Below are 23,025 nucleotides of genomic sequence, written 5' to 3' on the forward strand. Positions count from 1 at the left end.
GCATATTTTGGCCTTCAAAAAAAAATAAGACAGTGTCTTATCATCGGGGAAACAGGGTAAAATAACACAGAATAATTTTAAAATTCAAAAAAAACATGTGGAAATAGATGTATCTTTACTTTACTTGAATGCAAGCTCCAGGTGACTCCTATAGGTTCTTCCCCTGTCATGAATAGAGATAAATGGGCACATTTTGAAAACTTTTTTTTGTAAAAAATACTTTTACCTAGAAAATCAAATATTTGCATCTTAAATCAAATTTTAAACTCTTCACTTATTTTCTCAGTAAAACTGTCAATCAATAGAATGTTCCCCAGTATAATTGCAAAACAAACTGAATATTTACAGCCACGGCTAGTAACTATTAAATGTTCAGCCCGCCACTCCCTATATAAGATACAGGCTGGGAGTTGCTTTCTTATTCTAAATCTTGCTTTTTATAAGGCTAGTGGGGAGAAAGAGAGGTAAAACAAAAGGGTTAAACCAAAAGACAGAGATTTGCACCTATACATAACCCTTTAAAATTGGAAGAAAACATTTTACAGCAGAACTGCAGTCTCTTTTAGGCGGAGTCAGTTTAGTATTAGGGGAAAGATTTAAAGCGTACCTAAACTCAGAATTTTCACTTTACATAAAAGGATAGACAATGCCTTTATTTAAAGTAAAAATACTGTTTGTTTTTTTTTATTAAAAAAAAAAAAAAAATAATAACTAATTAATTCTTGATCGTCTCCCAGTATACCTACGTCAGGCATCTCAGGAGGCTCTTGGCTGCTCGGATGCTCTAGCATGCACAGAAGGAGCCCTTTTATCAACAGGGGAAAAAATTGCTGATCTTATGCATGCGCAATGAGATCGGCAAGTTTTTTCCCAATTTAGGTCACGCAATCTTGCGCCTGCATGAGGTGTCATAGGAAGAAAAACCTGGAAGATGAGGAGAAGATGGCAGCGAGATGGTATGAATACCAGAACGACGTGGGGCCCGATGGAAGAAACCCCCTGACGGATCGACTGCTTAGCAGGATTGAAGATGTAAATTTTTTTGCTTTGGGTAGTTTTGGGTTTACTTCCTCTTTAAAGCTTTGCTGAGAGTAATGGCTGCTTTTGTTATCTCTGCTAGCAGTTTCTCAGTGCTGATTGTCTCTCAAAGCACAGTGAGACAGAATCCATCATTATTGCACTGCACAAATTTCTAATCTATTAATTTAATTACACCAGAGTTTCAGCAGTTGTGATACGGAGAATCCCAGTGCACAGTGCAACAAAAAGAAAGAGGCATATTAGAATTCCATCCGCTGCACTAAAGAATCTCCATTAGACCACAGCAGAAAAATTTAAAAAATAAAATATGGTGGTCATAAGTAGTGTTGGTCGAATAGCTCACTATTCGATTTGACCGCTATTCGGTCGAATAATGAATAATTATTCAGGTGATCGAACTTTGAATTCAAACTCCAATAAAGTCAATGGGGGAAAAATTTGGGTTGTTTTTTGGGACGATGTGGAGCTTCTACAGCCTATAAATAAATTTAAAATATAAAATGTCAAGACTCCCCCAGCTCTGCACAACACTGTACAAGTAAAGTAACAGCATGCGGAGGAGGCGGGAGGCCCTGAGACAGAGCAAGGACGGCGTTACAGCTTGAGGCCATCATCCTTTATTGACTGTGTAGAAGGTGTAGCTATTAGGATGAATGAGATTTCCACTGCCGATCGTCCACTGTCACAGTGGCAGTGGGCCCTGAGACGTAGTGTGGATGGCTGTGTTACTCCTCCTTCTCTTACTGCTGCCGCCTACCCACTGCCCAGTACACAGCTCTTGATGCCAGACTAGACTCAAGCTCAACAGGGTCCTCTTTCCCCTCTGATTCCGCCAAGCCCGTTCACTTTCATGTGGTTTCGCTACATGGTAGGTAGGGACAGATTGGAATCTCGTTCATCCATTCATGTCTCCAATAGCTACAGCTTCAACACTGTCCATATAGGTGATGGCCTCAACTTCTAATGCCCTCCTTGCTCTGTCTCAGGGCCCACTGCCTCTTCCTCATGCCATTACTGCTGCCGCTTTCCCAGTACCCAGCTCTAGATGCCAGTTTCCAATGCTGTCCACGCTCCGTCTCAGAGCCCACCCCCTCCTCTTCCTGCTGTTCCTGCTGCACGCCCCAGGCTTAGACTCTAGCACTTCACCAGTTTTGAATCCAACAGACATGGACATTTGGGGCTCAGCACCTCGGTGAGCCGAATAAACAGGTGGTCCAGGTTGGGTTTGTACATTTGCAGTGATTGCTCATGATACCTGATAACATCCTATATACACGAGTTGATGATGACAACGTCGGGTTGAGATCCATGTTGAAAGTTGGCCAGTACGCTCTCTATGTACTCCGAAGAAACACGGGTCAGGAAATAGAACCGTACAAGTTGGTGGTCAGTTCTGTAATGACGCACTTGGCGGTAAATTATGGCATTGTGCATTTCACCCAGAGATCCTCCAACATGACATTTGCAAATGACATGTCACCCTTCCCTTTCAGCTGCCTCTCAGTCCGAAAGTCATCATTCTGCAGTATTTTCGCAAGATCCTTGTTGACAGATATTTGAATGGAGTCTCTCCCAGGACAGCCACATACTTGTTGTGGGGAAGTCTCTGGACGTGTGCTGAGCTCAATAACTTCATGGCTCAATGTGGTCATCCAGGACCTCTCGGTTCCCGTTAAATATACCGGTGTTTCCCATCTCATACCCCCAACATATACAGAGGGACTGCTGTCCCACTTCCCAGTTGCGGGATACCATACAAAGAAATTCAGTCCGATAAAGCGTGGTAGCGATTGATGAAGCAGAAGACGTGGCCTTCTACATTCAATCACAAATTTCAGGTTACACACTTCTGGGTGTCATTAAAGATGCACTACACCCAGCTCCAGATGCCAGTTACTAATGCCTTCCACACTCCATCTCAGGGCCTGCTATTGAGTGAAAGCACATGAAAGGAAATGAAGCTTGGCAGAATCAGCGGGGAAAGAAATCCTGATGAGCTTGAGTCTAGCCTGGCATCAAAACTGGGTACTGGACAGTGGGCAAGCAGCAACAGTAATAGCAGGAAGAGTAGGCGGTGGGCCCTGAGTACTGTGCATGGCATTGTTAACTGGCATCTAGAGATGAGTACTGGGAGGAGGAGGCGGTGGGCCCTGAGACGGAGCAAGGACGGCATTATTGCTTGAGACCATCACCTTTATGGACAGTGTAGAAGCTTTATCTACTGGAGACATTGCTGTGTAGGGGACTGCCTTTTCCTATCTGCTAGCTGTAACTGTCTAAAATGCGGCATGGACAGCCTTGTTAACTGGCATCTACAGCTGGGTACTGGGTACTGGGCAGGCGGCAGCAGTAACAGCAGGAGGAAAAGGTGGTGGGCTCTTGAACAAAGTGTGGATGGCATTAGTAAATGGCATCTAGAGTAGGGTACTGGGCAGGCGGCAGCATCAGTGAAAGCAGGAGTAGGGGGCGGTGGGCCCTGAGAAGTGTGGAAGACATTGTTAACTGGCATCTAGAGCTGGTTACTGGGAGGAGGAAGCGGTGGGCCCTGAGACGGAGCAAGGACGGCATTAGTGGTTGAGGCCATCACCTATATGGACAGTGTAGAAGCTGTAGCTATTGGGGACATTGCTGTTTAGGGGACTGCCTTTTCCTATTTGCAAGCTGTAACTTTCTAAAATGCGGCATAGAGAGCCTTGTTAACAGGCATCTACAGCTGGGTACTGGGTACTGGGGAGGCGGCAACAGTAACGGCAGAAAGAAGAGGTGGTGGGCTCTGGAACAAAGCGTAGACGGCATTAGTGTCTGGCATCTACAGTCGGGTACTTGGCAGGTGGCAGCATCATTTACAGCAAGAGGAGGACGCGGTGGGCTATGAGAAGTGTGGATGGCATTGTTAATTGGCATCTAGATCTAGGTACTTGGAGGAGGCGGTGGGCCCTGGGACGGAGCAAGGACGGCATTAGTAGTTGAGGCCATCACCTATATGGACAGTGTAGAAGCTGTAGATAATGGAGACATTGTTGTGTAGGGGACTGCATTTTCCTATCTGCTAGCTGTAACTTTCTAAAAATCGGCGTGGACAGCCTTGTTAACTGGCATCTACAGCTGGGTACTGGATACTGGGCAGGCGGCAGCAGTAACAGCAGGAGGAAGAGGTGGTGGGCTCTGGAACAAAATGTAGACGGCATTGGTAACTGGCATCTAGAGTAAGGAACTGGGCCGGTGGCCCCATCAGTGAAAGCAGGAGGAGGAGGCGGTGGGCCCTGGAAAGTGTGAGTGGCATTGTTAACTGGCATCTAGAGCTGGGTACTGGGAGGAGGAGGCGGTTGGCCCTTAGACGGAGCAAGGATGGCATTAGTGGTTGAGGCCATCACCTATATGGACAGTGTAGAAGCTGTAGCTATTGGAGACATTGCTTTGTAGGGGACTGCCTTTTCCTATCTGCTAGCTGTAACTTTCCAAAATGCGGCATGGACAGCCTTATTATCTGGCTGGGTACTGGGTACTGGGCAGGCGGCAGCAGTAACAGCAGGAGGAAGGGGTGGTGGGCTCTGAGACTTAGAGCGTGGACTGCATTGGTAACTGGCATCTAGAGCTGGGTACTGGGCAGGCGGCAGCATCAGTAACAGCAGAAGAAGGAGGCGGTGGGCTCTGAGATGGAGTGTGGACGGCATTAGTATCTGGCATCTACAGTCGGGTACTGGGCAGGTGACAGCATCATTTACAGCATGGACGGCATTAGTGTCTGGCATCTAAAGTCAGGTACCTGGCAGGCGGCAGCATCATTTACAGCAGGAGGAGGTGGTGGGCTCTGAGACGGCATGTAGAGGGTATTAGTATCTGGCATCTACCATCGGGCACTTGGCAGGTGACAGCATCATTTACAGCAAGAGGAGGAGGAAGAGGCGGTGGGCTCTGAGACGAAGTGTGGACGGCATTAGTATCTGGCAACTACAGTCGGGTACTGGGCATGTGGCAGCATCATTTACAGCAAGAGTAGGAGGAGGAGGCGGTGGGCTCTGAGACGGAGTGTGGATGGCAATAGTGTCTGGTATCTAAAGTCTTGTATTGGGCAGGCGGCAGCATCATTTACAGCAGGAGGTGGAGGCGGTGGGCTCTGAGATGGAGTGTGGACTGCATTAGTATCTGGGGTACTGGGCATGTGGCAGCATCATTTACAGCAAGAGGAGGAGGCGGTGGGCTCTGAGACGGAGCGTAGACGGCATTAGTGTCTGGCATCTAAAGTCAGGTACTGGGCAGGCGGCAGCATCATTTACAGCAGGAGGAGGAAGCAGTGGGCTCTGAGATGGAGTGTTCACGGCATTAGTAACTGGCATCTAGAGTTGGGTACTGGGCAGCAGCAGTACCAGCAAGAAGAGGAGGCATTTAGCACTGAGACGAAGTGTGGAGGACATTAGTAATTGGCATCTAGAGTTGGGTACTAGGCAGGCAGCAGCAGTAACAGCATGATTCGAAGGCAGTGGGCCCTGAGACGAAGTGTGGATGGTAATAATATCTGGCATCTAAAGTCGAGTACTTGGCAGGCGGCAGCCTCATTTACAGCAGGAGGAGGAGGCGGTGGGCTCTGAGAAGGAGTGTGGATGGCATTAGTATCTGGCATCTAAAGTCGAGTACTGGGCAGGTGGCAGCATCATTTACAGTAGGAGGAGGAGGCGGTGGGCTCTGAGACGGAGTGTGGATGGCATTAGTATCTTGCATCTACAGTCGGGTACTGGGCAGGCGGCAGCATCATTTACAGCAGGAGGAGGAGGCGGTGGACTCTGAGATGGAGTTTGGATTGCATTAGTATGTGGCATGTAAAGTCGAGTACTGGGCATGCAGCAGCATCATTTATAGCAATTGGAGGAGGAAGTGGTGGGCTCTGAGACAAAGTGTGGACTGCATTAATTTCTTGCATCTAGAGTTGGGTACTGAAAAGGCGGCAGCAGTAACAGGCAGTAGGAGGTGGTGGGCCCTGTGACGGAGCATGGACCGCATTGGAGGTTGAGGCCATCAGCTCTATGGACAGTGTAGAAGCTGTAGCTAAATGAGACATGAATGGATTAACGAAAATCTCACTTTCCATACTTACTATCTAGTGAAACCACATAAGAGGGAACAGACTTGGTGGAATACGCGGGGAAATACATACATTTTTTATCATTTGTGGATATCTAGCAAGTGCTATCACAGTTAAATATCTGTATTTGTTTCACATAAATACATACATTTTTATGGGTTTTAGGATACATACCAAGTGCTATCAGAATAAAATATCTATATTTTTTGGAGAAAAATATATCATTTTTTATGGCCATTTGGATAGATACCAACTACCAAGTGCTATCAGAATTAAATCAGAATTGTTTGTAGAATAATACATCAATTTTTATGGCTTTAGGGATATATAGCAAAGTGGGTTCAGAACTAAAGATCTGTATTTTCTGTGGAGAAATATAGAATTTTTTTATGGTCTTTTCGATCGATACCAAGTGCTATCAGAATTAAATATCTGGAAATTTTTATGGCTTTGGAGATATATAGGAAAGTGGGATCGGAATGAAATATCTCTATTTTTTGGAGGGAAATACTAAATTTTTTTTATGAGTTCTAGGATAGATACCAAGTTTTATCATAATAATTTTTTTTTATTTTACAGAAATACAGACATTTTTTTTTTTTTTTGTGATAGCTTGAAAGAGGTATCCTAAATTTTAGGTCTTGTAATATATCACAAAAGACAGAAAAATTTCTATATTTATCCATAAAAAATGCAGATATTTAATTCTGATAGTACTTAGTATTTATCCAAAAACCCATAAAATTTTCTTTATTTTGTAATAGAAAAAAATACAGATATTGAATTCTAATCCCACTTGCTATCTATTTAAATAGCCATAAAAAACTGTATTTCTCTCTAAAAAATACTGATATTTGTTTATGATTCATATCTAAATATCTGTATTTTTTGGAGAGGAATACATACATTTTTTTGGCATTTTTGATAGATAGCAAGTTGTAGCCTGAAATAAATATCTGTATTTTTTTATAGAAAAACAGAAATTTTGCTGTTTATTGTGATACATAGCAAGTGGTAACAGAATTAAATATCTGTATTTTTTTTACAGAAATACAGAAATTTTTATGGATTTTTTTATAGATAGCGAGTGATATCAGAATGAAATATCTGTAAATTTTTACAGAAATACATACATTTTTTTGTTTATTTTGATAGATTGCAAGCGTTATATTAATTTATGCTAACTCTTGCAATCTATCAAAATAAACAGAAAAATGTATGTATTTCTGTAAAAAAAATACAGATATTTAATTCTGATACCACTTGCTATCTATCAAAATAAACAGAAAAATGTCTGTATTTCTGTAAAAAAAATACAGATATTTAATTCTGATACCACTTGCTATCTATCAAAATAAACAGAAAAATTTCTGTATTTCTGTAAAAAAAATACAGATATTTAATTCTGATACCACTTGCTATCTATCAAAATAAACAGAAACATTTCTGTATTTCTGTAAAAAAAAAAAATAGATATTTCATTCTGATACCACTTTCTATCTATCAAAATAAACAAAAAAATGTCTGTATTTCGGTAAAAAAAATACAGATTTTTCATTCTGATACCACTTGCTATCCATGAAAAAAAGCCATAAAAACTTCTGTATTTCTGTAAAAAAAAATACAGATATTTATTTTTGACACCACTTGCTTTCTATCCAAAAGGACAAAAAAATGTATTTCTCTACTAAAAGTACAAATATTTAATTATGAATCACAGAGCTCCATTACAAGTGATACAGGCCTCAAAGTAGATAAAGGCAGAGGTCCCTGAGAGGGGTGCTCGGTAAAAAAAAATTAGCCAGTTACACAGCTCCATTGCAAGTTATAGACCTCAGAGAGAGTACAGGGAGAGGGCCACTAGGGTGAGGAGTAGAAGAAGATGCCGAAAGGCTGTGAACATGCTCTTTCCATCAAGATGTCCGTGCAGCAGTTGACGACTTATCAGTACACTCTGCAGAGGGGGTGTTGAAGTCATTGCCGATCCAAGCCTTATTCATTTTAATAAAAGTGATTCGGTCATCATTTTCTGCGGAGAGCCAAATCCGTTTATCACTCACTACACCCCCAGCTCCACTGAACGCTCTTTCAGATAACACACTTGCGGCTGGGCAGGCAAGGATCTGAATGGCATGTTCTGCCAGCTCCGGCCACTGCTCAAGCTTGGATACCCAGTAGCCCAGTGGGTCCTGGCTTTGCAGGTTGCAGATGTCCCATGCAGAGCTCAGGTATTCCTGCACCATGACTGAGTGTCATTTGGCAATTGCTGCATGACTGGCAGCTTGCTTCCGCTGAAAAAAAGCCTGCATAGTTTGACTTAGACGACCTCTACTGCTGCTGCCACCCATGCCGTTTAAAGCAGTTGTTTGGCTCCCATGGCTGATGGAACTGCCATAGGGATCCCTGCTGCTGCTGGCAGTCGGAAAGGCTGAGCACAAGTCCCTTACAAGCACTTCTTGGTAGTGCTTCATTTTAGGTCCCATGTTTTGGGGCAGGATCAGTTGTTGTATCTCAGGCTTGTAACGTGGATCCAGTAATGTAGCAATCCAATAGTCGTCAGTCTTTGTTTTTATGTTTTTTATGCGTGGATCTTTGGCTATGCACTCCTGCATGAAGACTGTCATGTGGCTCAAACTACCCACAGCTAAGGTTTTTCGGGACCCATACTCCTGTGGGTCGAACAGCAGCACATGGTTGTCCTCCTCCTCCTCCGCGTGGTCTTGCTATCCACGGAACATGCCACCTTGTGTTTGGGTGGATGGATGCCATGTACCCTCAATATCCTCCTCGGACACATCCTCCCCTTCTGCCATGCCTGCAATGTCCTCCTCATCCTCTTCCACCTCCTCCTCTTCCTGGATTTGTGGTGCACTATGCCTAGTAGGCACGCATGTCCGAGATGATGTTTGAAAGGTCATCACTTGATGCAGCATCCGCTCTGTGTCGTGTCCGAGATCCACCATCATCTGTTCCAGCAGGCATATGATGGGGATGGTGTCACTGACACAGGCCTGATCTCTGCTGATCATCCTGGTGGCCTCTTCAAAAGGTGACAATACAGTGCACAAGTCCTCAATTTGCAGCCACTCCGCAGGGCTGAAGAAAGGTAGTGTAGGTATACATCTGAAACAGAGTTTGCCACCTAATCCACCACCGCTTTCTGTTGTTCAGCCAGCCGCTGCAGCATGGAAAAGGTGGACGTGTGACCAAATCACAAATTAACCAGTGCACTGGCAGGTTGAGATAATGCGCTGACAACTTTCTGGCCTTCAGCAACAGCGGCTGGAGGCCTTGGTAATTCCTATGGAAGCGCTGTACTATCAGGTTCATGATGTGAGCCAGGCAAGGTTTGTGTGTGTTTCCCACAACGCAGGGCTACCAGCAGATGAGCCCCATTGTCACACACGACCTTGCCTGGCTGAAGTCTGATAGGAATAAGCCATATGTCCTCCTGCTCCCGCAAGTCACTTAGAATGGCTGCGCCCGTGTGGCTGAGGGAACCCAGGCTTCGCAACCTCAGGACTGTGTGGCAACGTCTGAATTGTGCACCGAAATAGCAAACTGCAGGTTGTTGCTGGCGGTGAACAGATGCTGCCAAATTTGAGGTGCTGGGTCTCCACGGCAAAGTGTCCCTGGAGGAAGAGGTTGAGGCACAAGAGTCAAAGGAGGAGGTGGAAGTGAAGGTTTAGGAAGGAAATTGCATGGCGATGTGCTCTGGGAGGAGGTAGGTATGCAGGCCTTGCTGCAGCTGCATCTTCCCCTGCTGCCACCAAAGTTACCCAGTGAGCTGTATATGAAATATATCTTCCCACTCCTTGCTTGCTCGAACAATTGTCGGTTGTCAGGTGCACCCTGCCAAAAACTGAGAACAGCAGGGCCATGGACAGATTGCTCTGCACGTGTACATGCAAAGCAGGAACACATTTTTGTGAAAAGTACTGTCGCTTAGGCATAACGTACTGTGGGTTCGCGCAGAGGAATGCGTAATGGAAAGCATTGGAGTTCACCAGCCGGTAAGGGAGGAGCTCTAACGCAACCAGCTGTGCAATTGCCGCATTTATTAGCTTTGTTTTGGGGTCATTTGGGACATATTTCCTCTTGCGCTCCAGCATCTGGGGGAGGGAAGGATGGATGCTACTAATGCTAACCACAGAAACATTGGACGATGGGGTAGAAGTTGTGGGGGATGGCAATGATGCCTGGTCCTGACTGCTAGCAACGCAACAAACAGCAGGCGAACATCTAACTGGGCCGAAAGATGCTCTTGAGCTGGTGCTCGTGGTGGCGGTCCCCGGTTGTTGAGGCATAGCTGTGGTAACAGCTTCCGATGATTTACGTCTATGACTTGCCTCACTGGTACTTGAAGAATGCAGAGTGTGGGCAGGTTTTACCCACTTCCTCCCTCTCCCCCTTTGAGGGCGCTCTGCAACCTCCTCCTCCTCTTCTTCCTCCTCCTCTTCTTCCTGCCTATGATGATCTCCTTGTTCGCCCCATGTCGCCCCAAGGACATCATCATAATCATCTTCAGATGAGACAGTTTCCCTATATGTGCCGAAAGAAAGCTGCGGCCTTTTGGAGACAGTTTAAATTGGCTCGTCTGGCTCAGAGTGTTCTGGCGAAAAGTAACTGGGGGGAAAACCTGTGAACTGACTCTCTTCATCAGATGACTGAAACAACTGAGCATCTTCAATGAATGCTTGTAGCTCCGCCTCTCCAACCCCTCGGTGGGACTCCTCTACATACTGACGTACACGTGACTTTCCAGCCGCTGATCATGAACTAGGAGGAACAGGTGTATCATGGACTGTTTGGGACACCTGTAAGGCCTGTGTCTGACCCAGGCTGGGTCATGCACTCCACTACGTCTTGTTCATGGTGTGGCAATAATGGATGCCCACCACTAACAGCAGCGCTTCTTGTTCTTGGGTCTGCAGCTAAAAACAAACTCATACTGCTTTGCTTGCCACCCCTGCCAAAGCTGCCCTTTCCTCTTTGCCCAGACATTGTAGAAATGTTTTTCATTATGTGGCTTGACACCCTGAAAAATACTTTATAGCTAATATGCTATATGTATATGTAAAATTGTACAGTAAGTGAATTTTTTCATTGGGTGCACTGTGTGTGTTGTATGCAGCACTTTGCTTCAGTGGTGACGCTTGTAATATGCAGCACAGTATACAAACTGTATACTGCAGTATACACTGCGTCTGTGTGTCTCTCTCTCAGTACAAGTGTGATACACGGACTGACAATTTATCTATCTATCTAGCTTTCTATCTATCTATCTATCTATCTAGCTTTCTATCTATCTATCTATCTATCTAGCTTTCTATCTATCTATCTATCTAGCTTTCTATCTATCTATCTATCTATCTAGCTTTCTATCTATCTATCTATCTATCTAGCTTTCTATCTATCTATCTATCTNNTAGCTTTCTATCTATCTATCTATCTAGCTTTCTATCTATCTATCTATCTATCTATCTATCTATCTATCTATCTATCTATCTATCTATCTATCAATGTATCTATCTATCTATCTATCTATCTATCTATCTATCTATCTATCTATCAATGTATCTATCTATCTAGCTAGCTATCTAGCTGTCTATCTAGTCAACAGTGAAACACTCTACCTGAGTACAGTAGATTTCAGGACTGCACCAATACAGTACAATGCAACAATCTATCTGACTAATAGTGTGTGTGACACAGTCTAACAAAATAAAGCACATTTTTTCACTTTGACAAAGCAAGCCAAGCAGCACAGAAAGGTTGTGATGCTATCAGCAAATCTCTGTCAGGAGTGGTAAATGCAGGCACGCCCTGGCCTTATATAGGCCAATGGCTGCCTGTGTGGCATGCAGTGATAGACAGCCAATCCGCTGCCTACCACAACAAACATGGAGGGGGCATACCTGCTGTTATTGGAGGGCCCAAGGCATCATTGGGGAGGTCCCTAGGCATTGTGGGAGGGTCGAATTCGGGGCTTTGAATCCAGCAAAATTCGGGTCGGGTCCACCCGAATTCGAGCGGTCATATTCGGGTCGAACATTAGGACGACCCGAATTCGAACAACAACACTAGTCATGAGTTCAAGACCCGAGGCACCAAGAAGGAGATCCTGGTCACCTGCCCCAGGGTGCCCAGTTTTTGCAATGTCTTTAATGTTTCCTAAATTGGAGGGGAAAATGTTTAATCTAAATTTTATTTTTTTTAAATTTTGTTAGTATTAAAAAACATTAGAGCCTTATTTGCAGCTATTTGAATTTAATCTCATGCATGGATTCTGCTCACTTTCTACATTCTGCAGCCACTTCCTATCGGGTGATTGTTCCGAGGCTCTTACCACTGTAATCAGCTTGCTAATCCTCTGTTTAACCCCTCTAGCAGTATTCCTGAGTGTAACTCAGGGTGGATTTTACATGGTAAAAGCGGTAATCGCGAGTCACACTCGGGGTCACAAGAAACGTAAAAAAAAATCAAAATCCCACTTACCTTGTTCCATCCGTGTCCTGCTGGTCCCCACAGGTCCTGGGGACACATCCTTCTCCGATCTTCAGCTGCGAACTGCAGAGACGTTCTCTGGGGTTTCCCCGTGATGTCGGTGAATGCATCTGTGTGGGCGGAAGGAGTGGAAAGGAGCGGGAAAATAGCTGTATTGAGTCAAATACCAAGAAATCTTCATGTAACATATATATATATATATATATATATATATATATATATATATATATTATACATGCTACTGTATAGTTATATTACACGTTTCACTATTTTTTTTATTTGTTTTAACAGATTTTTTTATTTAAAGTTTATTATTAAATGTATCAAATATTGAACATATTTAGTTGAATTAAGCCTGACAATTATAGCCTACAATGTAAAATGAATTTCCATGCAAAAAAATGTAATGCTTTTTGCATGGAAATATGGAATTAGAACGCTAGGGGGTTTAATATCAGAAAAATTCAGCTAGGTAGAACACTGAGCCAATCATTTGAGAAGGAGTACTGTATACCAACAAGGAAGCTGAATCTACAAACTGTGTAACCGATTCTCTCAATTTAGATTTGTGACAGTGCGATTTGTGTATTTTTGCTAGCTTACTAGGGATATAAAAAAAATCATTATAACATATAGTAGGATATTGTCAACAGAAAATAGAAAAACAGTGTACCAAGAAGGGGGATTAGTAATACCAGCATTTCTAATTTGTACTAAGCCTTAGAAATAAATAGAAATTGAAAAAGGCAAGGGGGTATTATTAAGAAAAGAGAGGCTTTTTTGGCTCTTGGGTAAACCCAAATAAAATCAATTCTTTATATCAATAAAAAATAAAATATAAAAATATATAGATGTGAAAACGCAAACTAGTCTAACATCCAGAATCACTCTATAGTTGATAGACAATGATAACAGAGATCACTTTGAATTATGTATTAGGTATGCTCAAATAATACAAGGTGAAGTCTTGGTCCCGACACATTTTGCCTATTTTGGCTTGCTCAGGGGAAATGACCCCTTGAGCAATGATATTGATGCTATTCAAATGGAAATATACATGTATTAGTAAAGCACAAAACATTTTCCCCACTGATTACAACTGGTACAGGATAAATTTACAGTAGTACAATGTATTATTTGGATAATTAATTGTAATACACGGTAATGCTAATGCAATTAAGTGCTGGAATGTGGTTTTATTTGTGGTTTAGTAAAAAAATTAATTGTTAGTAGTGATAAATACAGGTCCATATATATATATATATATATATATATATTATTCCGAAGTGATTAAAACAGCTTAATATTATGCCTAATATTTTAAAATGATGACTGCAAATTGAAGAACAGTGGTATCTGATAAGAAAAATATTTATATTCAAGACCATATGCCCCTAGGGTTTCCTAATGTTTAAAGTAGTTTAAAGAAAATAAACTTAATTGGGATTGAAGGGAGAAGAATAAAAAGATTTATGCTTCTCAAAGGAAGGTAGATAACCTGTTTTTTGACCAAACTGGTTCTAAAAAGATTATAATATATATATATATATATATATATATATAAATATATTAATAAATTCGAGTATATAATATGATAGAATCTATCATAGCAAGGAATATTGGTGTACATAAATAAATACATATATATATTGGTCTCACCTAAATATTGTATTTCTTGGTTAAATCCAAGTATTGATTTGTTGGATATTGAGGTGTTGAATACCTAGGTTAAAACCATAAAGGCATTAATCAGTTGCTACTAGGTAATTAATATTAAGTCAATTTCTGAGTACTTACATCTATTGTTATGCATATATTGCCAACTGGATGAGAGGTGAATTTTTATAAAGGAGAGACTGTAGGGAATGCTCTTTATAAAGGGTTAAGTGTGATAAATTGAAATCAGACAGCATGTGCGCATCCAAGCTGCACACACTCCATACCAATCTTGAAGCCAGAATCAATGCCTTTATCCGCCTGAATACTTTGTATGAATTCACGTCCAAGCTGCACACGCGCCGATCTTGAAGCCAGAATCAAAGCCTTCTTACACCCGGATAATTTGTATTGAGTGCGTATGCGTGGGCTGAAGAGCAAGCACATATATTACACTTGGGAACAATTTTGAACAAATTTTTTGTTGACTTCAATCTGAAGCTTATTTACACTAAAATAGGTATTCTGATTCTGTCACGTCAGGTTTTTTCTCTACTGCTTATAATAATGCGATTACTGTAGCATGGATTTGTGTAGGCTATTCTTTTACATGCAAGACAGTGTGGTCAGAAGTTGTGTGCTGCTTATTCACTTTGTAAGTGAATAAGCCAAATCTTTTTTTTTTACTTACACACGTATTTCCTTTTTTTCAGATCATGTCTGGCTCTGCTGTTTCTTGTGGTAAGTGCCTAAACAACAAGGGATTTGATCAGCATGAGTTCAGTGATTTGGCACATGATTTGGGACTATCGAAGAAGGCTTCAGAACTCCTAGCATGAAGACTGCGTGAGAAAAACTTACTTGAAAAAGGAACAAAGGTATCATACTTTCGAACCAGAGAAATAGCATTTCTGCAGTACTTTAGAACTGACAGTGGCTTTGTGTATTGCCATAACATACCTGGTTTAATAGAGGAATTGATAATTCCAATATATAAATCAACTTAATGGTGACTATTTATCGATAGCTCAAAGAGCTCCTTCGCAATAGCAATATATGTGGGTCAGTCCCAATTGGCTATTCAGTTTCTTTTTGTGAAGAATATGCAGACATAAAGAGAATAATTAAGTTGTTGCAATATCAACAACACAATTGGGTCATCTGTGTTGATCTTAAAACAGTATGCTTCCTTCTTAGTCAGCAACACGGATATACCAAGTATCCCCGTTATCTGTTTATGAGGGACAGCTGTGAGAGGCAAAGCTTGTAAGAGGCATTGGGTGGAAAGGAATTGGCCTCCAAGATCTGCCCTAAATTCAGGTGATCCAAACCTTCTACATGAACCACTTGTTAATAGAAAGTATATTATTTTCCCCTGCACATAAAACTGGGTCTAATGAAGCAGTTCGGTAAAGCTTTGAGAACTGAAGGAGACTGTTTCAAGTAGCTTCTAAGTAGCTTTTTTTGGCATTTCCTAGCCTGTCATTTAAAAAATAAAGGCCAGTGTGTTTGATGGTCCACAGATTCGGCAGCTCATCAAAGATGAACATTTCATCAGGACAATGTCAGAAGTCGAAAAGAATGCTTTGTTATCATTCAAAACCATTGTCAAGGACTTTCTTGGAAACACACGAGCAAATAATTACACAGAAATTGTCCAGAAACTCTTGGAGAGCTACAAAATGCTTGGTTGCAATATGAGCATTAAGGTGCATTTTCTGCATAGCCATCTTTCTAACCTCTCGGAAAACCTTGGTGCAATCAGTGATGAGCAAGGTGAACCATTCCACCAAGATTTGAAGGTCATGGAAGGATGGTATCAGGGGAGATGAAATGTACATATGATGGCTGACCTTTGTTGGAAGGTTCGTTGGGATTGTCCTAACATCGAACACTCCAGGAAAAGCTATAAGCGTAAATTTTTTTTTTAACCGCTTACCCGAATAATTTTCAAATGTTCTCCTGTAAACAAAAAATGTCATAGAGTAACAATAAATCCTTTGTATGAACAAACGAAATTTAAATAAACTGTACATTTAAGTTTTTATTTCATTATATGTAAACATTGTATGTTTTTTGACAAAAATGGAGGGTGTCCTGTATCGTAAAAACTGGATGTGATAGCAAAAAACTGGTATCATTTCTGGATTCACCACCCAAAGATTGGTAAAAAACTAGATCTAACTCAACAAAACATGCGTTCCCCAGTTGTAGGAGGATTCTGAGGGAAGGTAGATACACCCCACTGTCCTCACAACGGCGTAGCTTGCATCAAATGACGTGTTCTAATCAGAGCTCTGCCTGTGAAGGAGAAGATTTCTCTCTAACGCAGGTCCTGGTTCTTGGAAAATTCCAATGCCCCAACAAGGGAAGGGTATTGACAAGCACTATAGATTCGTGCCATCAAAACAAAAGGTGCACATCAGTAAAAAGCTTTCTGTGTGCCTCCTGTCCCTTTTTAGAGCGCGGAGGGGAGACACGTTTATAAAAATGATATGTCATATAGGTGAATATGCTTTGTAAGATAAATAATTATTAGTGGGTGATATATTGGGCTGGTTCACCAAACAAAATCGGAAGTTTGCTTGTGGACGTGTATTCCTGATCCCACATCGGACCCCTTAAACCTATTTATCAACGGATTTTCAGCTGCCGAGAATACGCTGATGTATTCTCCAACATTTATAAACTTAAATGATCTGATGCATCGAGGCTTGCATCTCCGGCAGCTTGACCCTGGCGAGCTTGCATTAAAAGTAATTCTTTCCCTAACAAATCATTCTTTCAAATGGCACACATCTTCCAGTTAGCCCTAAATAAAAATGGATGATGTGTTCAAATGTTTAAAACATTTACAGGTTTACAAACAAAAATCCGGCCATCGATAATCTGGATCCTTTGGTTTCCCAGTATCAATTTTGGATAGCATTTACAATACAGGGACTGCAGTACACTATTTGCCCACTAATGTTTTCATAGTGGTGCTCTGAAGAAACAGCTGTTAGGTCTTGCTTGCTAAATTAAATACACGTTGAGACGTCCCTGCTGCCTGCTCCCTGGAACTATGCTAGATGTCCGCGGTGCTGTGTGGAGGTGTGTGGAGGTAGGAATAAAAAAAAAATCTTGAATTTTCAAAAATAATCCGACACACCTCAGGTCTGGAGGTTGCCGGATTTTTGAATGTCAACCTGTATTAGCTTAGAAAGAAGCAAATTTTTAAATTACCTAATATTTTCGGGTTCTGAAAGAGTTAACTGATTTCAGCTGTTTTTAGGCGAATGCCTAAAATGCTTATGATGCCTGACCTGAGGATCTGCCTGGTGATAAATCCCTGAGTACTCTTCTGCTTCTCTCTCTCTCTCCCTTTATATATATATATATATATATATATATATATATATATATATATATATATATGTAGATATCTATGATAAATATATAAATACATATACAGCATACAAATATGAATTTTCAAATATAAAATATATCAAATATAAAGAGTCATAGTATAAATTAATTATGGAATGACCAACTCCAAAAAAACAAACAACCAAACTTCATGGAATGCTCGTGTCCCAGTTACAGGCGAATTTGTAGCAGCTTTGCACATAAAGATGTGCATATACAGGTTGACATTCAAAAATCCAGCAACCTCCAGACCTGAGGAGTGCCGGATTTTAGAAAATTCCCGATTTTTGAAGGGTATACACACCTCCATACACAGGCCAGCCTTCCTTTTGCAGCACCCGCAAACATCTGGCACAGGTCCGGAGAGCAGGTAGCAGGGACGTCTTAACGAGTATTTAGTGTAGCAAGCAAGACCTAACAGCTGTTTCTTGAAAACAGTGCCATCACAACATAAATGGCTAAACAGTGTAATGCATTATATGTATTGAAAATTCGCTCTGAAATTCATGCTGGAAAACTGAAGGAACCAGGTTTTCGATGTCCGGATTTTAGATTGTTAACATGTATAAGGGTGTTGTCTGACTTGCCTTTTCCTTTTGTCTTTTTTTTGTCTGGGAGGTTGGGGGGTGGGGTCTTGTTTGGTATTGGTTGCTCCATTTCATACTTTGCTTACCATTTAGCACAATAGCTGTTTTTTTAACTTTGAATGTTTCAATGTCCATCTTGCAATTGATAAGTCAATGTTAATGCTATGTTATTCTGTTTGTAGCCATATTGTTTAATTGCAATAATTTGTTTTTATTACCACCTTTAAATGTTTGATCTGCATAAATATTTTCTAATCTAGCTCTGCACCCTTGATAGGTCCAAACTGCATATTGGTTTTGTAAGTATTTTTTGAATGCAATTTTTCTTGGGCCATTTTTAAATAGCTTTGGCCTCATATGGAAGTGTGTGTTTTCATGTGTATTTGTGTGCTTTTTTTTTTTTTTTTGTCAGGTAAATTTAGTGGTATCTGTGTGGTCTCTATATTTTAATCTGACCTTTTTGAAAATGTGGTTATCTTGAATAAAGTTGTTTTAATAGGTTTTTTATTTTTTTTTTATGTGATCTCCCTATTAAATTACCCAGGGTCTTTAACCTTGGGTGATCCAACAAACCTACAATTGAACAAGAACATTGTGATTGGCACAATTGTCTTATTAAAACTCAGGTATTTAATGCGCATTGTTGTTCGCCAATGCAAATCCACTATGTGGGCGTAAACTGTGTTTACCAGCAGTTCAAAACCCCCTGCCACTTTTGCAGAGAAGATACATCATCATTTGGGTAATTTTTTTTTTTTTTTGGTGTATATTGTTTGTTTTGCTTTGATTTTTTTACACAATCACTTTATTTCAGGGGCTCAAAAGTAATTGGACAATTGACTCAAAGGCAATTTCATAGGCTGGTGTGGGCAATTCCTTTTTTGACAACAAGCAGTCAAGCTCTCCATGTAGGTGAAACAAGCTGCAAAAACTGAAAAAAACCCATCTGAGAAATTTCTACAATATTAGGAGTGGCAAAATCTACAGTTTGTACATCATGAGAAAGAAACAAAGCACTGGTGAACTCAGCAATGCCAAAAGACCTGAACATCCACGGAAGACAACAGTGGTAGATGATCGCAGAATCATTTCCATGCTGAAGAGAAACCCCTTTACAACAGCCAACCAAGTGAACAACACTCTCCAGAAAGTAGGCGTATCGATATCCAAGTCTACCATAAAGAGAAGACTGCATGGGTGTACTGCAAGGTGCAAGCCACTCATAAGGCTTAAGAATAGAAAGGCTAGATTGGACTTTGCTCAAAAACATCTAAAAAAGCCAGCACAGTTTTGGAAAAATATTCCTTGGATAGATAAAACCAAGATCAACCTTTACCAGAATGATGGCAAGAAAAAAGTACAGAGAAGGCGTGGAACAGCTCATGATCCAAAGCATACCACATCATCTGTAAAACATGGTGGAGGCAGTGTGATGACTTGGGCATGCATGGCTGCCAGTGGCACTGGGACACTAGTGTTTATCCATGATGTGACACAGGACGGAAGCAGCCGAAAGAATTCTGAGGTGTTCAGAGACATACTGTCTGCTCAAATCCAGCTAAATGCAGTCACATTGATTGGGAGGTGTTTCATAATACAGATGGACAATGACTCAAAACATTTAGCCAAAGCAACCCAGGAGTTTAATAAAGTAAAGAAGTGGAATATTCAGCCATCTGATCTAAACCCAATTGAGCATGCATTTCACTTGTTGAAGATGAAACTTCGGACAGAAAGGCCCACAAACAGCAACTGAAAGCCGCTGCAGTAAAGGCCTGGCAGAGCATTAAAAAAGAGGGAACCCAGCATCTGGTGATATCCATGAGTTCAAAACTTTTTTTCAGGACTGTGTAGACCTTCCACAGCCCCCAAACACATGTAAAAAGATACATAATAAAAGGATACATAAGAGATACATTATAAAAAGATACATATTACTATTACATACCTCTGTACTTCACATAATTATTAAAGAGCACCTGTCACATGAATATTAAAGAGAACCTGTCACATGAATATTAAAGAGAACCTGTCGAATAAAAAAAGAGGACCTGTCACATCAATAATAAAGAGGAGTGTCATTATTTTGTATTGTTCATGTTACAGGTCCTCTTTATTGTGCATTTGACAGGTCCTCTTTAAAATTCATGTGACAGGTCCTCTTTATTGTGCATGTGGCAGGTCCCCTTTATTGTGCATGTTACAGGTCCTCTTTAATATTCATGTGACTGGAGCTTTTTAATATTGATGTGACAGGTGCTCTTTAATATTCATGTGACAGGTGCTCTTTAATATTCATGTGCCAGGTGCTCTTTATTATTTTTTTCCCGAATGTTTGCAGTTGAATCCCGTGTTTTTCGGGTCAGGTTCATCCGAATTCGAACAGCCATATTCGGGTCGAATATAAGGACAACCCGAATTTGAACACCAAAACTTTTCAAGACTACAGGCTGTGATTGCCAGCAAAGGGTTTTCAACCAAGTATTAGAAAAGAACATTTAAATTTCAGATTTTTAGTTTGTCCAATTACTTTTGAGCCCCTGAAATGAAGTGATTCTGTTAAAAAAAAGGCTTTAGTGCCTCAGATCTTTATGCAATCTTTTTGTTCAACCCACTGAATTAAAGCTGGAAGTCGTCAGTTCAACTACATCTGAGTTGTTTCATTTAAAATTAATTGTGGTAATGAACAGAACCAAAATTAGAAAAAAAATGTCTCTGTCCAAATATGTATGGACCTAACTGTATGTATACATTTAAATGTATGTGTATATATACATATAAAAGAGAAATTATAGGGATAAATGGGCAAAAAGGATTTTCTTGGCATATTGCTTAACACGTATGTACTTCAAATTGAAATGATTGCCTATTTCTTCCATTGATTTCTAATATCATGGGCTTGGCTCAAAGCTTGTTTAAGACTTTAAAGGAAAGCATGCAGCCTTCTCTTCCTCCTTGTTTCTTACCTGTTCATAAATATAAATGCATATATTTAGATTTAGCCAAGGATTACTTATGCAGCCTGAAAAGCATGAAAAATTCAATCCAGCACCATCTAGTTGCCAACAAAACATGATTTACCATGCTTCTTAACACAGCCTAATAATTAACCTAATAATCTATTCTGTAACTGGATTATAACATGCCTTTGCCTCTGGAACCCCTGGCAAGCCTCTGGAATGTCACATCACAGACTACTGCACATTCGTGGATGATATTGCTTCTGGTTAAAGGAGGAATCCACCTCTCCATCCACCTATGTGCTTCCACTACCAAGCTGATGTGATGAAGTGAATTTATAGTGGGCCAACTTCGAAAATGGCATTCAAACATGCATAAACACCCTGAAAAAGCAGTGAAAACTTTGTTTTGCACAAAGTATATTTGTCCCTGGAAGTTTTATATCTTAATACTATTTGAATTATGTAAACACCTAAATAATGCATACAATTTAGTATTTAAGAGTGCTTGACCCTGCTTGTGAGCTTGTCAATAAATGTGATTTAATGTTGTGCTTGGCAACCTGGACCTCCTTCCATCACCAGGTGTGTTAGAATGAGTATGCAAGCGAGCTGGACAGCTAATTGACAACCTGTTTGACCAGGAAGTGGAAGTGTGCTTGTATACAATAGGGCTAAGATCAGGCAGCAAAGCACAATGACAACAAAGCTATACCAATACTACAAATGAACAGAAGAGTTGTGTAGAACAGCAGCAGTAGTTTGTTAGTTTTTTCCACCTGAAAAAAAAACCCCAATGGATAATCAAAGAGGAGTGGGAGTCTGTGGGAGGAAGAAAAGAAGAGGAGGGAGGGAAAGCCAGGGTTTTGAAGGGCAACCAGAGTTAAATTTAAAAACACAAAATTTTATTGTTCTAATAACATAATTTAAAAGATTTAGAGCTGTGTCTCTATAAATGAATCCCAGGCTAACATATAACCACTAGTTTCGCCCCCAAAAAATAGCAATATATAATTTAGTATCATACTAGGTTAGCGATGGCGGTAAGGTGTCCCACCCGACCCGTTTCGCCCGTACCGGGCTTCCTCAGGGGTAAGCACAGAGAAGAAGTAGAACAGTGGTAGCAAATCAACGTGTGAAGTATGTTAAAGGAAAACCACAGCTTATTCAGCAAATGTCAGACTAATAAAATAAATAAAAACCATGATAATTTATTCATAAAAGGAATACTTACATAATACATTAAAATACCAATATGTGACAATTGACTTTGAGAATGGGACAAAGGCAATTAGGGGCAAGTACCAGTTTGGAGTTGACACCATGCATATATTTGTACTAATTATTAAGGGAAAAAACATTAATAACAATGATTACATATAAATTGTAAAAAACAGGTTGAATTATTGCTAACCAATAGAGACCATCATTTTAAAACAGGCACAAAAATATTGCATCAACAGATGAAGCTAACAATAATGAAGATTACAAAAAGTCACATCAATGCATACCATACAAGCAAACTTACTTGATTGCTCCCTCCCCCCCCATAAACCAGTCCAGTTAAAATAGTAAAAATGAATGTATTTATATACATTTAAATCTATTTTGACATACACACAAGGTAAATCACTAAATGTTTCTTGATACATGTACTGTATTATAACATCCTTGCCAACAATCCTTTTTTTCAAATACTTGATTTCACTAAAGCTAAACTATATTGAAATTTAAATCAGACTAATCAGGTTAATTAACCTCTAGTGCCCAGGGATGGCTGTGGATT

Source organism: Pyxicephalus adspersus, chromosome Z, assembly GCF_032062135.1.
Source record: "Pyxicephalus adspersus chromosome Z, UCB_Pads_2.0, whole genome shotgun sequence".
Classification (NCBI taxonomy): Eukaryota; Metazoa; Chordata; class Amphibia; order Anura; family Pyxicephalidae; genus Pyxicephalus; species Pyxicephalus adspersus.